Source organism: Larus michahellis, chromosome 1 (assembly GCF_964199755.1).
Source record: "Larus michahellis chromosome 1, bLarMic1.1, whole genome shotgun sequence".
NCBI classification, from domain to species: domain Eukaryota; kingdom Metazoa; phylum Chordata; class Aves; order Charadriiformes; family Laridae; genus Larus; species Larus michahellis.
The window spans coordinates 208473603-208488791 of NC_133896.1; the positions used below are offsets into that span (position 1 = coordinate 208473603).

Here is a 15189-nt window from a genome sequence, read left to right on the forward strand (position 1 = left end):
AGGTCCCAGCTGACTGGAGGTTAGCAAATGTGACACCCATCCACAAGAAGGGCTGGAAGGAGGATCCGGGGAACTACAGGCCAGTCAGTCTGACCTCGGTGCCTGGGAAGGTCATGGAACAGATCCTCCTCAGTGCCATTACACGGCACATGCAGGAGAACAGGGTGATCAGGCCCAGTCAGCATGGGTTTGTGAAGGGCAGGTCATGCCTATCAAACCTAATATCCTTCTATGATAAGGTGACCCACTTAGTGGATGAGGGAAAAGCTGTGGATGTTATCTACTTGGATTTTTGCAAAGCTTTTGACACTGTTTCCCACAGCATTCTCCTGGAGAAACTGGCTGCTCATGGCCTGGACAGGTGTACTCTTTGCTGGGTAAAAAACTGGCTGGATGGCCGTGCCCAGAGAGTGGTGGTAAATGGAGTTAAATCCAGTTGGTGTCCAGTCACAAGTGGTGTCCCCCAGGGTTCGGTGCTGGGGCCGGTTCTCTTTAATATCTTTATCAATGATCTGGATGAAGGGATCGAATGCACCCTCAGTAAGTTCGCAGATGACACTAAACTGGGCGGGCGTGTTGATCTGCTTGAGGGTAGGTTGGCTCTGCAGAGGGATCTGGACAGGCTGGACCGATGGGCTGAGACCAATGGTATGAGGTTCAACAAGGCCAAATGCCGGGTCCTGCACTTGGGACACAACAACCCCATGCAGCGCTACAGGATTGGGGCAGAGTGGCTTGAAAGCAGCTCGACAGAAAAGGACTTGGGAGTGTTGGTTGACAGCCGGCTGAATATGAGCCAGCAGTGTGCCCAGGTGGCCAAGAAGGCCAACAGCATCCTAGCCTGTATCAGGAATAGTGTGGTGAGCCGGACTAGGGAAGTGATCATCCCCCTGTACTCGGCACTGGTGAGGCCCCACCTCGAGTACTGCGTTCAGTTTTGGGCCCCTCGCTACAAGAGGGACGTTGAGGTGTTGGAGCGTGTCCAGAGAAGGGCTACAAAGCTGGTGAGGGGTCTGGAGGACAAACCTTATGAAAAACGACTGAGGGAGCTGGGGTTGTTTAGCCTGGAGAAGAGGAGGCTGAGGGGAGACCTTATCACCCTCTACAACTACCTGAAAGGAGGTTGTAGAGAGATGGGGGCTGACCTCTTCTCCCTGGTGACAAGTGACAGGACAAGAGGAAACGGGTTCAAGTTATGTCAGGGGAGGTTTAGATTGGATATTAGGAGACATTTTTTCACTGAAAGGGTTATTAAACATTGGAATAGGCTGCCCAGGGAGGTGGTGGATTCACCATCCCTGGAGGTGTTTAAAAAAAGGGTAGATGGGGCACTTAGGGACATGGTTTAGAAGTGGCTTTTGTCAGGGTAAGTTAAAGGTTGGGCTTGATGATCTTAAAGGTCCCTTCCAACCTCAGCAATTCTATGATTCTATTCTATGATTCTATAATAATGTGTTGTTAACATGTAATTCCTTCTCCTGGTAAATTTTACATTGCAAATCCTGTGTTTGCAGCTGGACAGGCTGATGAAGACCACACCTGTACTGCCTGCTGGTGAGGGCCTTGTGAGAGGTATCTGTGGCTAATTCTGTATTATATTCAACATTTTGAAAATAATAACCAAGATTAAAGCTGTAAATGAGATTTCTAAAGGCTTGTAGGACATGGCATGCCACTGCTGTTTACACATTTGCAGACACCCCTGCATCCCATACATCATCAAAATATATGTGTATGATTTAATATAGTATACATTTTATAAATTTTAAGACCAAGGAAAGTCTTGATCATACTCTGGCCTGATTCCCATATAATTTCCACCAAAAATCTTCATTGAATGAGTCCTCCTTGAGCTCCTGAACATCATACAAAACAAACCCAAAACATACTCAAAAGTTTTCATTGTTTTCATCTCACTCTTCAACTTCTACATATTTCTACAGTCTCATCTCTCATCAAGCAATCCTCATTTTGGATATATCTAGTAAACTAAAGTGACCATCCACTACTGGAAAATGTTCCAATGTACCTGTATACAGATAATATTAAATCATTTTTTATACATCACTTTAGAACAAAAATTTTGTGGTGTTTTTTTTTTTTAAATTTATTGTTCTCAAATAAGAATGTTGTGCAGACAAGAGGGGTTTTTTTATAAACATTTTCTTTGATAACACAAACTTCCCTTAGAGATTTTTTTCATATTCACATTTCAAAAGCATTTTTAATTGAAAAAAATATTGGAAGAATGCATAGTGCACTAATTTAAAACTATTATATGCATATACATAATTGTGAGAAAGCAGGACATATCTGCTATCATTTCCAATTTGGAGTTTGCTATGATTTTGTGATTGTGCCCAATGCAGAAAGGCCCACATACTAATCCGTTCACTGTCAAAGAGCCCAAACCAGTCTTTTGTTCCATTTCTGCAATAGCTGGTGAAATTAGGATTGCTCATACTTTTAGAAAAAGTATGGTGCAGCTGCTGCCTCCCTGAAATAGCAGATGACAAGATAATAACGGTCTGAACAAGATTTTGAAGTAGAAAGATTGTCTGGATTTGGGGTTTTTAATATATATTTTTGACTCAGTGAGGATTTCAGAGTGTATTTACAGAGTTCTTATCTATGTACAAGTTGTTATTCCTGCGTATGTTCATAGCACAGAAGACAGGGCAGCATTAACCGAAGACAATGCTACAGGCAGGAATTTGAAGGACTGGCTAATACCTTGACTTTGGTTAGGCACCGCGTTTGGTACAGCAAAAGGATATGCTCTATGGAGAGAAACAACAGTCAACAGCAGAGAACAGCATCCCCAGAGAGAACGCTGAGAGGCAAACTAGAACAAGAAAAACATACATTTCCTTTGCCTCCATCTTCCTCTTAGTTTCCTTCTGCTCCTGTCATGACTGACTGGTCAGCCGTTCACATTCCCCACTCCAGCTAATGGGCTGCAGGCTCCACAAACTCCCCAGAAATGCCCAAACTCTGCTGATTTACACAGGCAAAGATTTTTTTTGTTTTCTCATGTCGCCCTACTCATTAAGCTAGAAACTTCATGAGTCTTACGGATATTGAATTTTTACAACAGCAAGATCAATGAAAAATGAAGCAACAGGAAAAGGTTATCACAGACTCAACCACTTTTAAAACACAGAAGCCTCCTTTTTTGTCACTATTTTTTTTTCCAGGTGAAGGATCTCACACACACAGACACAGACAGACACCTCCTCCATACACTTCTCCCACACAGAGACAAACAGGCCATCATCATCAAACAAATCTCCTCTTTCTGGAGGCTGGAAAGTCTATATTATTCTTTCTAATTTTGACTAATTTGTAAGTGTCCACATAATGTGCATACAGAAAGTTTCTGAAAGAACCCAGAATGTCACAAAAACCTGGTCTAGTACAGTCTAATATACCAGCATGGGTTCTCTCTTACCCGTTCTGTTTCTGTGTCTCAGAAGTTGTGCTCATGCGGTGATTTGTGTTTTTTTCTGGACACAAAATGATACACTGCCCTCAGCCTGTTCGTCCTAACCTCTCTGATGAGGGAGTATGATGCTTCCAGCAGTAATGGCTCTCGGTTGATTCACTATCATGATATAAACTAAGGCAAAGCCAAGCGCAGTGAACCAGGCTGAACGTTAGTTCATCTGAACCAGCTCTTCTATTAAAATGTGCATTTCCGTGTTGTAATTCTTCCTGAAGGAGGAAGAGAAGGAGGGAAGATAACTCCTGGCTCTGTGTGCCAGCTTGCAATATAGTTTATCAGTGGGTTTATGTCATGCTTGGTTTTCAGGTCATGATTCAGGTGGTCTGTCTCCATGTTAGAAATTATTTCTCTTTTATAACAGTATCCTTCGTATTAGAAGATCCTACAATATTTCTGACAAATGCAATGAGAAATCTTGTTTCAAAAGTGCCGAACGGAGATTGTTTCTGAAGTGGAATCTGATGACAGCTGAGCAGCATAAACCAGGACTAATGTCAAAATGTTAGGGCAGGAAGAAGAAGATGTATTGGTTCTTTGCCTACGCATAGTCTTCTGTATTGGAAACATTGCACAGAAGTGGGCAACCTTCCAGAGACTGGCTTTTCATCCCCAAAGGAAAATTCCTCATGTAAATTTACAAAAGGCTGGCATTTCAGAGAAGAAATTTTCCATAAAAAAATAATTTCTTATAACTACTTTCAGAGCACTTGGTTATGCCAAAAAGAATATTTGGGCTAGACAGGCAAGTAGAGAGATATGGAAGTTTAAAATACGATGATTATAAAATTATTACAGCTGTTCATCAGGTGATAGCCAGTTTGTTAACTGCCAGTTTAAAACTGGTCAGTGGTTATTTTAAAAAGAAAAATAATTCTGCCAGGAATCTGCCGAGAAAACATTTTGAGCACCTGCATTTTGATTGCAGTTCTGTTTTACGTGAAAAAGTTTTCATACGTTTTACAGTGAATAAAAATGCAAAACCAGATAAATTTTGGTATAGAGACTATGTGAAACCCACCCTCAAGTCTAACACTGATGTCTTTTTGTGACACTGGGTAAGTCTCTCGACGTATTTCTGCCTCAATCTACAAAACAAAATAATGATTCTTTAGGATCTTTGCCTGTGTGTTTACGCTGAAGATATCAAAAGAGGTTTAGTCAGAGGATTACATAAATAAATCTTACCAATATCCAAGGTCAACTGGCAACTACACTTTGGATGCCAATAAACACGCACCATACTACTTCTGTTTAACAAACTCTTGATAAATTGTACGCAAGCAGACTAGATATTCAACACTGCAGAGCTCTGTTTCTCTTCCAAGGAAAATTCTGATATTTTGTGCAGACAAAGGTGCAAAAATATAACGTATTGCAAAGAAAGATGTGTTATTCTTCAATGACTCCTGTAATGACTTCTTAATGTGTGACTAGCTTGTGTTCAGACTCTTACTGTACTTTTTGACTTAGAATCTGTAAAATAAATATTTCATAAATGTGAAATATTACATATATTTGTGGGTTCTTCATGGGTCACTATGGCTGCACTAGGTTTACAAGATGGAGGAAGTTGGACTGGTCTTCGTGAAATCTGTTTGCACTTGAAGTCATATTTAACATCTAATATTATAGGTAGGTATAGAAATATATCCTAAGTCACAGAATTGCAGAATCACAGAATGACAGCGTTTGGAAGGGACCGCTGGAGATCATCTAGTCCAACCCCCCTGCCACAGCAGGTTGCACAGGATCATGTCTAGGTGGGTTTGGAATGTCTCCAGAGAAGGAGGATCCACCACCTCTCTGGGCAGCCTGTTCCAGTGCTCTGCCACCCTCAAGGAAGTTCCTCCTCATGTTGAGATGGAACTTCCTATGTTCAAGTTTGTGCCCATTACCTCTTGTCCTGTCCCTGGGCACCACTGAAAAGAGCCTGGCGCCATCCTCCTGAGACCCATCCTTTAAATATTTATAAGTGTTGATAAGATCCCCCCTCAGCCGTCTTTTTTCCAGACTAAAAAGACCCAAGTCCCTCAGCCTTTCCTCATAAGAGAGATGTTCCAGTCCCCTAATCATCTTCGTAGCCCTTTGCTGCACCCTCTCCAGCAGTTCCCTGTCTTTCTTGAACCGGGGAGCCCAGAACAGGACTGAGTACTCCAGATGTGGCCTCCCCAGGGCAGAGCAGAGGGGGAGGATGACCTCCCTCCACCTGCTGGCCACACTCTTCTTGATGCACCCCAGGATGCCATTGGCCTTCTTGGCCACAAGGGCACATTGGTGGCTCATGGTCATCCTGTTGTCCACCAGCACTCCCAGTTCTCTTTCCACAGAGCTGCAAAGTCAAATTACTAAAACTCAATTTAGTGAGATCAGAAAAAAGCCATTTGAAGATCAGATAAGTAATATAGGATGTCACTAGCAGAAGAAATAAAGTCCTAAAGTGCATGGGGCTAAAAGAAAAAAAGGTTGAGATTTTTTTTGTCCGAACTCTGATGTGCTGTAAAGGGCATTAACAATCTGCCATATTATATGTATTAAAAGCAGACTAGTAATTAGAATGAGACTATGTTTTCATTTTTTCAAGCTTCTATTTTTTTTCATTATTTTATCTTAATTTAGAATATATTGTTTTAAAACAGATTTTATAAACTTTTAGATCTTTTTCATATAAACATACACTGAGGTCATTGCGAGTAAGTGTTTTATAATCAGATTTCACTGAAAACAGTAGACCTGTCAGAAGTTCCTGACTATTAAAGGAAGGACTGTATCTGTCATTCGTTTAGGGGCCAGCCCAGCCCAAACCACAACAACCGTACACCATTTGTAGTTAGTGCTCAGCAAAGAGTTTAGTTGAGCAATGCAACTTCTCTTTTTGGGTCCGAAAACCTTTGCAAGCAAATATTGATTTCCTTATGTTTATTTTTCAGGTTTTGTCTTTTATGGATACAATTAAGAGAAGGCTATTGTTTACATTAGATCTTAGGGGCTGGAAAGTTCAGTGAGATACTTAGCTGGGACTGATCAGATGATTCATGCATCCATGTTTCTTTTCTCTGGCTAGATTCAGAAACAGATGATTTTATAAGTTTGACAGTGCTGCATGGAGCTAGAGTTCTGCTTTCCGAACTATTCAGCATGTAACATTTTGAATTTTCCTAGGGACAAATTTCTAGGCTAGAGACAGTCAAACACTTAACTATTCACCAGAAGGGCACAGCAAAAGTGTTACTGCAGCTTGTAAATCTCCACCTTTTGGAAATTACACTGTTAGGTTTTCATCACACAAAGTTCTTTTTTTCATTAAGAACATATTTAATAACAACCTAATGGACAGAGCACTATCAGAGCACTGGAACAGGCTGCCCAGGGAGGTTGTGGAGTCCCCTTCTCTGGAGACTTTCAAGACCCACCTGGATGCAGTCCTGAGTAATGTGCTCTGGGCAATCCTGCTCTAGCAGGGGAGTTGGACTAGATGATCTCTAGAGGTGCCTTCCAACTCTGAAGTTTCTGTGATTCTGTGATTCTGTGACAAACAGAAATTGATATGATTCCTTCTCATGTACTGATCGTATTATCTGACAAAAGATGCGACAAAAGCACAGAGAGAAAATAAGTAGCTTTATGAGAAGAACTAATTCATCCTCATTTCTTATAGATTTGTATCTTATGTTGGATTGGTTCTGTCACATAAACTCCGAGTGTCTGTTTGTGCAGGTGTGTCTTTTACTCTCTCGTAAGTGTGACCTCAGATCCCAACACCTTTCTCTCTGTCGGTACTTGTTTGCAGCCCTTCTTGAAGTTCTGCCCGGACATCTCATGTCACAGAGCTTGGAGGTATTTGAGGCTTCTCTTTCTCTGTCCAAGCTGGCAGAAATCAGTCCATTGGCAAATGTGTTATTATGGAATGAGTTAAAATGATGAATCACCAACTAATAAGAAATTGTGACCAAATGATTTCTTTGCTTTGTTTCTTAGGGTGCCATGCTTTAAAGTCACGCACCATTTTACTTCCAGCAGGGGACACTGGATTTTCACAGCACCTGACTCTAGAAGATGTAACTATATTTTCAAAAAAGAAGGAAAAAAGACTATGATTATGAACTTGCTAAAGCTGCTGTGTTTTTTTTTTATTTTTTAAAATCTGCTTTAAAGAGATTCTTTCCGCTACATACCTCCCTGAAAGTTTTTGTACTACTTTGTCATGATATCTATGAGGCGAGTGAAAAGCTTAGCATTAGGCAGTCTGAATAATCCAAGTACAAAACAATTTGCATAAATTGAACAATTTCAAAATTGACAGCAAGCAGATAAAATGAGAAATGATACATTCTTGTGGAGGTCATACGCTCAGTAATAATGCATAGAAATTTAGGCATCTTTATTAAATTGCCTACTATAAATTACAGAAAGAAGACAGAATAAAGATCAAAGAGAGGTCTCAGGAGATCTTATCATCCAATCATACGCTTGATATGTTTGTATTACCTACCACTTACATAACACAGGAGCTACAGTACAATATTTTTTAAGGTAAAATGAACAATTGGAAGTAAAAGCTTTAACCTTACAGCTATTTAAATAAAACAATACAAACACAAGGTCTGTCTTGCCTTTCCACTCTCTTTATATAGCAAGAGCTCCATTCTGTAAAATTATGCCAGAAATACAGCAAATTTTCAATGTAAATTTCCAGAGTTGACCTCTCTAATCAATCTGCTGAAGAAGAGCTGCTCCATGTGTCTAACAAAGTGATATCCACTTAATCACACTGATATGACAGTCGTTTTGGTTTTTTTTCTGGTTTTTTGTTTGTTTGTTTGTTTGTTTTTCTGGGAAAAAGCTAATTGCAAATATATTTGTTAAAACATGATCCTTGTCTTGGAAGGAACTTGTTAATACAATGTAAGGTTCATACCTCAATATGGGATGATCTGTGGAAAGAACAGAGGAGTAGAAAGGATTTTTGTGATGTTATAGCACTTGGACTTCAGAAAATGAGGATTACTGATCCATCTGCAGGAGTAAAGGTAACTTCTAATATAACACATGAGCCTCCATGGAAATGTGTAAAAAGGAGTACATCTCCCCTTAAAAAGGTGTAAATGACTCTTGTATGGGACAACTGAATGAAGGCACCCTGCAGAAGACAAAAGAACTTCAGTTTCAGAAAGAAAGGTGCCATGAATCTCCTTTCTTTCCGTGACGGCTGTATTAGATTGTGGTGGGTAGAGGAAAGGAGGAGGGCATTGTCATCCTCGTTGCTCAAATGCAGACCTCGAGACTATGTGAGTGTTTACACTGCACATTTTATACAGTAGAGAAGTAATAATTTCAAGTTGAATACATCTTCCCTGTGTGAAGGACAGGTGAAACTAACAGTGTAAGAAGAATGAGTTTTTCAAGACTACTTAGAGTAGAGTGTTCAAGGAATCCAGGATGACACTTCAGTATTTCATTTAGCTAATAAGTTAAGGTTTTGCTAAGCTCAAGTATTATGTATTGAATCTTGTCACATTTTAAAAAACAAAAGGGTGTTTTGAAGTAACCACAGAAGTCATTATCATTATATTTGCACTGAAAAGTTTGAGTGTTCTTGTATTATATATTATGCAAACTATGTACGCTGGGGCTGTGCAGATGCATTTATAAAATAGTTATTGTTCCCTATTATTTTATTATGATTGGAACCTAGAGATCCATGACCGTTCTCAGGAATTCAGTGTTTTATAAGAAGCTCCCTGCTTACTTTTACTTATGAGTTATGCAATATTAGGGAAAAACTGTCTCTAAAAGCCTAGAATATTTAATTCAATCTCTAACTGTGTAGAATAAGAGTGTTTGCTGCTCTGAGGTGTGATTCAGTGATGGATAGTGTAGTGATTTCTGGAGGAATGCAGTTTAGAAAGTGCATCACCCCCAACTCCCGTGAGCTTCAGAAGATCTCTTTGCGAGTAACCAAGCTATCTGGATTTTTAGTGCTAATCAAAGAAACTGGTCAAGGGAAATAAGAATGTCATTAAACCTATTAAACCTAAGCTCATACAGTATAAAAGACCCAACTTTATTACTTCATGCATTTTTTTCAACTACTGCCAATTACAAAACAAAAGCAGGAACTTTTTTATTTTAGAGAAAGTAACAACAGCAATTACACTTTAAAGGCATGTAATTTTTTTCAAGGTTTTTTGTCTGAAATTCATTTATTTTTTCAAAAGTAGACTTGCCATGGGAAAGCATTTTTTAACAGGCTAATGTCTTCCTAATTATTTTAAATGTTACACATCCTAATTATTTCAAATATTACAATGACTACAACTATGATTAAATATTTATTCATATGCCTATTACCAGTATGTATGGGCATCAATAACTTACTATCTAAATTTTTTCCAATCAACAAATATCCGTCTATATTTAAAGTTAGCAATTTTACGTATATGCGTATAGAAGGTGTTGATTCTTTGAAATTACCCTTATAGCTGGCCTTCAATTTTTCAATATCATTTTTTATTGAATAATGAAGTATTTTATTGAATAATTCAAGTATCTATGTCATATTAAATTAACATCACTATGTGCTGCAGTCTCTTAACTTTATGCATGAAATAACATTTCTGATTTACAAAGACACAGTAACCTGGACTGCTTGATAAAAAAGAAGAGAGGCTTAACTCCAAAAATACCGCACCTTTTTTTCCTCAAACTACAGACATTTGGGAAGATGGATAAACCTTACTAGTCTAATTTTAGAGATGAAGCAGCATAAATGGTATTTGAAATATTCATGCACTTCTCCATTATGTATTCGATGATGTGAATATCCAGGAACCTCAAGGAGACCAGAGGCCACTGCTAGTGCCAAATATCCATACTTTTAGTTCCTATTGAATGAAAGGCTTGAGAAAGGAGCAAAACCAATACCGATCCAACAACCAAGCAAGAAATAACACAGATTTACCAGTAAGAAACAAAACTTGTTTCAAGGTTTCTAAGATTAGTCACACTACATTAAAGCCTTCCTTCTGTAGTTTTCCTTTTTGGGGGGGCAAAGATGCTATCTCAGTATTACTAAACCATCTGAGTATGGACAAGAAACATTATAAAAACTGTAACCTCACTGGAGAAACTGAAAAGAAGAAAGTGCAATAAGCTTCAGAGTGGTATTGCACTTTTTCTTGAGAATTACCCACTGTTACTATAAAAACATTGTCTTTGGTGTCCTAGCTTTGCCTTGTAGAAATTTTCCTGTCATTTTTTTCCAATTTTCAGCACCAATAGTTTCTGTAAAAAAGTGTTTAAATGCTCTCTATGATCAGCACTGAATACTGAAATGATGACTCGTTTTTATGGCTAATTCTAGAGACAGGAAAATACATTAGTCCCTGCTTCAGCTTCATCATTTGTAATACTGGGGTAATCTTCAAATTTTTCACAAGAAAATGTGTTAACCTCCATTAGTCTCCAAGGAAAAACAAATAAAATGCGTCTTCCACATTGAGAGTAAATGCATGCTTAATCGTCGTACCAAATACCACAAACAGACCAATGTGGCTTAGTCTCGTTCGGGCTCTGCTGAGACCAGTTTAAACACTGAGTGAAATTCCATCTTTTGATTTCAACCATACATACAGCAGTTCTTAAATATCTATTTCTCCATTTTTAGCTTCACAAATCTTTACAGTAAATTGACAGACCGCACTAAATGAGGTGTTAAGAGTACCATCTGTATCACAGGTGGGGGTTTTTTAACGCTGTTTTTGACCCACTGTGCATATTCCGTAGATATCAGAGTTACAGTGGCGTTTGTTGTGGAAGTATGCTTACTTCCATTGCATCAGCTTTTGAGACCTGATCAGCACAATTATTATAGGCATTAGAATAACTTATGACCTATGGGAGGAGTCTGGCCTCGTCCCACAGCGGGATGTCTTCCCCTCACAAAGAAACTGTAGAACTCCGCTCCGGTAAACTGTAGTCATGCTCAACCATCTGTCCCTGTGGTGCTGAGTTTGGGGGTCCAAATAGGAAAATTAAAATTAAAATCCTGGGAGTTCAGTGTATAATGATTTACACCCTTAGACATCCTGAAGCAGGTGTGCAGCCTGCTGTTGAAGTTAATTACCAACCATTATCAGTGAAGCTGGCACATTGCCACTTTTCTAAAAGTAGTTTTTTCTCCTAGTGTAGGCTGAAAATACTCTTCCTTTTCATTTTAGCCTTCCTCCCATTTATGTAAGTGTGTCTCAGATTTCACCTTCAAATTAATCACCTTCAAATAACAATAAACTCTAGACAATTACCAGTTCAGAAAGCTTTTAGAAACACCAAATGGGGTGAAAACCCCCAGTACCCTACAGCTTAATTCATTTACTTTCGTTAGTAGCTATGATGAACTGAATGGGTAACTGAAATACTCAATTCAAGTATTGTTATTTGTAAAATCTGTTAACAGTTTTGCATACATATGTATAAATGAAATGATAGGAGTAGCACTCAGAAATCAAAATACAGACTTAGCCTTTTGTTACAGGCCCTGTTACTGTGACAGTGTAACTTCCTGTCACACCACAGTTTGAACAGAAATATGATTTTTCCAGATCAGAAATGTGCTATCATACAATGCACAGTGGACGGATTTGGGGTTTCGTATGACATTATGGCAGATCTGCTACTGGTAAATCTTGTCCAACTTATACAAATACCAGAGAAATGTACAAAATTCTCAAATTTCAGAAAATTTCAAGGAGGAAGAAAAAAAAGTCACTGAAACATGGTTATGCCGTAAGGCTTTTTTACAGTCATGGTCAGAAAGCAGATAGCTAAAATTAGCTGATCAACTGAAAAATCTAATAGCTAATTAGCTATTGTAATTTTAAATCCATTAAAGAACTCCAAAAGGGGAAGTGACAAACTGTTTCGCATTGCCATTTTCTTTGATCAAAATTCTACCCTCAAATGCATCATCATATCTGTGTTTACTTTTGAGGGAACTGTAAATGCTACCTGCAATGTGGGAATTATAGATAAGTGTGGAATTCAGAAAACTACATTTCATGATAAACAGTGCATCCCCTGTAATATTAAAAACACTTGAACTGACATCACATCACTACTATAGTAAAAAAATAATAGGATGGGATTCACACAAGCAGATGCAGGTGCCTACAATATGCAAGTCATTCAGAAACGTTTTATAGTGAGTGAAGAAAAATAAACATATCCCAGGTGAAGAGCATAATTAATCTCCCACCAAAGCGGATGAGTTCTATTCTTAAAGTGCCTTCCCCCCCCTCCCCAAACTAAACTATCTTCATTTTTAAGAAGAGAAACTGTATGCTCCAGATTCACTAGCCTAAGACTGTTAGAGGGCCATTTGGGCTTCAATTCCAGAACAAAACAATTTCCACTACAGAACCTCAGCCACCACCTCCATGATCATTGTCACTGATCCACAAAAGCTGCATTGTAAAAAATGTTACAGAAAATTAAAAAATATCCTCTCCTCCCCAAATCTTTGTTCTTCTCATACCCTCAGACTACCACGGTAATAATCATAATTATTCTGTAATTACCACTGATATGAAACCCCTCCACTGATCTGAAACCCCTCCAAAACATTATTTTCTGACATGACTGGCAGCACTGTTGATAAGGGAGAACCACCACTAACCATGGACCCACCTCTCAGTCCTTTTGCCTACCATGACTGAGCACGTCTGCATGGATATCTCTGCCCGACATAGATGATATCTCAGATTCAAAAATACTTTGTTAGTATCCATGAGACCATACCATTATGGAGAAAAATATGTTCTCACTTTTTTGATATTTCCAGAGAATATAGCATTAGGATGGTAACATAAACCCGTAAGAACTGACATAATGCATATAACAAGAGAAAAATTTAAAAATAGTGTTGGGATAACTTGTTAAAATACTCTTGGTAAACTTTGTGTTCTTTTTAAAAACAAAAGGAGAGCTTAGTGTGTAATGTGAATTTCATTAAAGCTAATGGAACAGCAGGACTAATATACTACTACATCATTTTGACAGGTCTTGAAAGACCAAGAAAAATCTAAATAGAAAAATATTTAAAGATGGTCTTCAGGGGTTCAGAAATGTCCATAGTATAACACTTTCATAGTTCCTTGAAGCACGCAGCAGATCTTATTTCTTCATCAGTACCAAATACATAAGCTATGTTACTTCATACTACTCTACATGTATATGTAATATACATAAAGCCAAATAAGGTATTTAATGTTCGTAGCAAAATACAGAATGTAAAGGTACATGTAAGTTGAGAACATCTGTTTCTTTAAGCTCATCCAATCAAGGACCTTTGCAATGCAGAAGGGGATAATATGTAAAGGGAGAAGCAACGAACAGGAGCAGTTGGAGACAGAAACCTGACAGATGCAGGATGACAGAGATGGTGCCAAAGACCAAAGTCTCCAGTCAATAACTGACGGGCCACTAAGAAGCTCCAGCTCCAGCTTTGGAGGGGGTCACCTAGACGTTGTACCCGATAGGAAGGGGTAAACAAGGGGAACATGAGGACTTGTTTAGTAGCAAGCCCCAAGCTGGACGAGCAGGTGAGGAGCATACCCACCCTCCCATTGTGGCAGGTGAGAGGGCTCAGGGTACAGGCAGAGGTACTGGACAGGCAGAAGGGCCACGTTAGTACTTGGGGATCTGCAAAAGTGTGTGCGTTTGTGAATCTAACGTGTGCTTTCACCAGTGAACTTCAATCCTGACCAGCTGAAGAGGAGGAAGGGTGCTTGGCTGCTTGTGCTTACATCTCCTGCGAGTCCTGGTGGTGTCACACGAGGCTGCAGTTCAAGGCGGTGCCTTCTGCACAGCAGCCTGTGTAACCAGTCGCCTCAGCATCCTCTGTGTGTCCTCCGTCTTTGTGTGTGTGTCTCTGTGACACACGTTCAGCCTTGCTACTGGTTGAACCTGCAAAGGGGGAAGCAGCAGCCGTGTCCATTGGCCTGGGACGGAGACCCCCGGGTCCCCGGGTGCACCAGCCCGCACTCCAGCGCCAGGCAGGGGAAATCGCCCTGGGATACAGAGCTGCCAGAGCTGCCACGACCACTTGTGACACCCCTTAACACAAGAGGATCACAGTACTGCATGATCAACGATTTTTAGCAATCTGTCTGGAAAAAAAAAAAGTACCGTAAAAAACCCAATATGCCAGAAAAACAAGTGAATCTATTTCTAAAATATATAATGCTGTCAGTGAAGACAACAGCTCTCCTTTAGTTAAGTGAAGACTGCAATCTCTCCTAAGTATAGCCTTTGACAACACACCTGTTGTACACTTAGACACAGAGAAGGTTTTATTGTCCTGAGAGGTTCCACTGAACCACAGGTCACCTGTACCCTACTGACGTACCTTTCTAGAGTGGCTTATTTTTCAAATGTGCAAAATTCAAAGACCAATTTAGAGAACAATATTGCTCTGAGTGGCAATGGTAACAGAGACAGAAAAGATGCTGAATTTGTTTCACTTAGCAGGAACGATAGAAGCCTGTGAAGCTCGAGTGCAGCAAGGATGGCATGGGGTGGCATGGAAATGGATGACATCTCCATGCATACAGCTCTAATGAAACTTGCTGAATTTAATTCGTTATTCCTGCATATCTGTGCAACACATTTAGGTCATCATGGGCTGAATG

General features: G+C 39.5%; 1 protein-coding gene across 4 annotated transcripts in view; it reads right to left on the reverse strand.

Moving 5' to 3' along the window:
• CNTN5 (contactin 5) overlaps positions 1-15189 on the reverse strand; it is a 661723-nt gene that overhangs the window by 280186 nt on the left and 366348 nt on the right. The gene's annotated exons all lie outside the window — the stretch shown is intronic.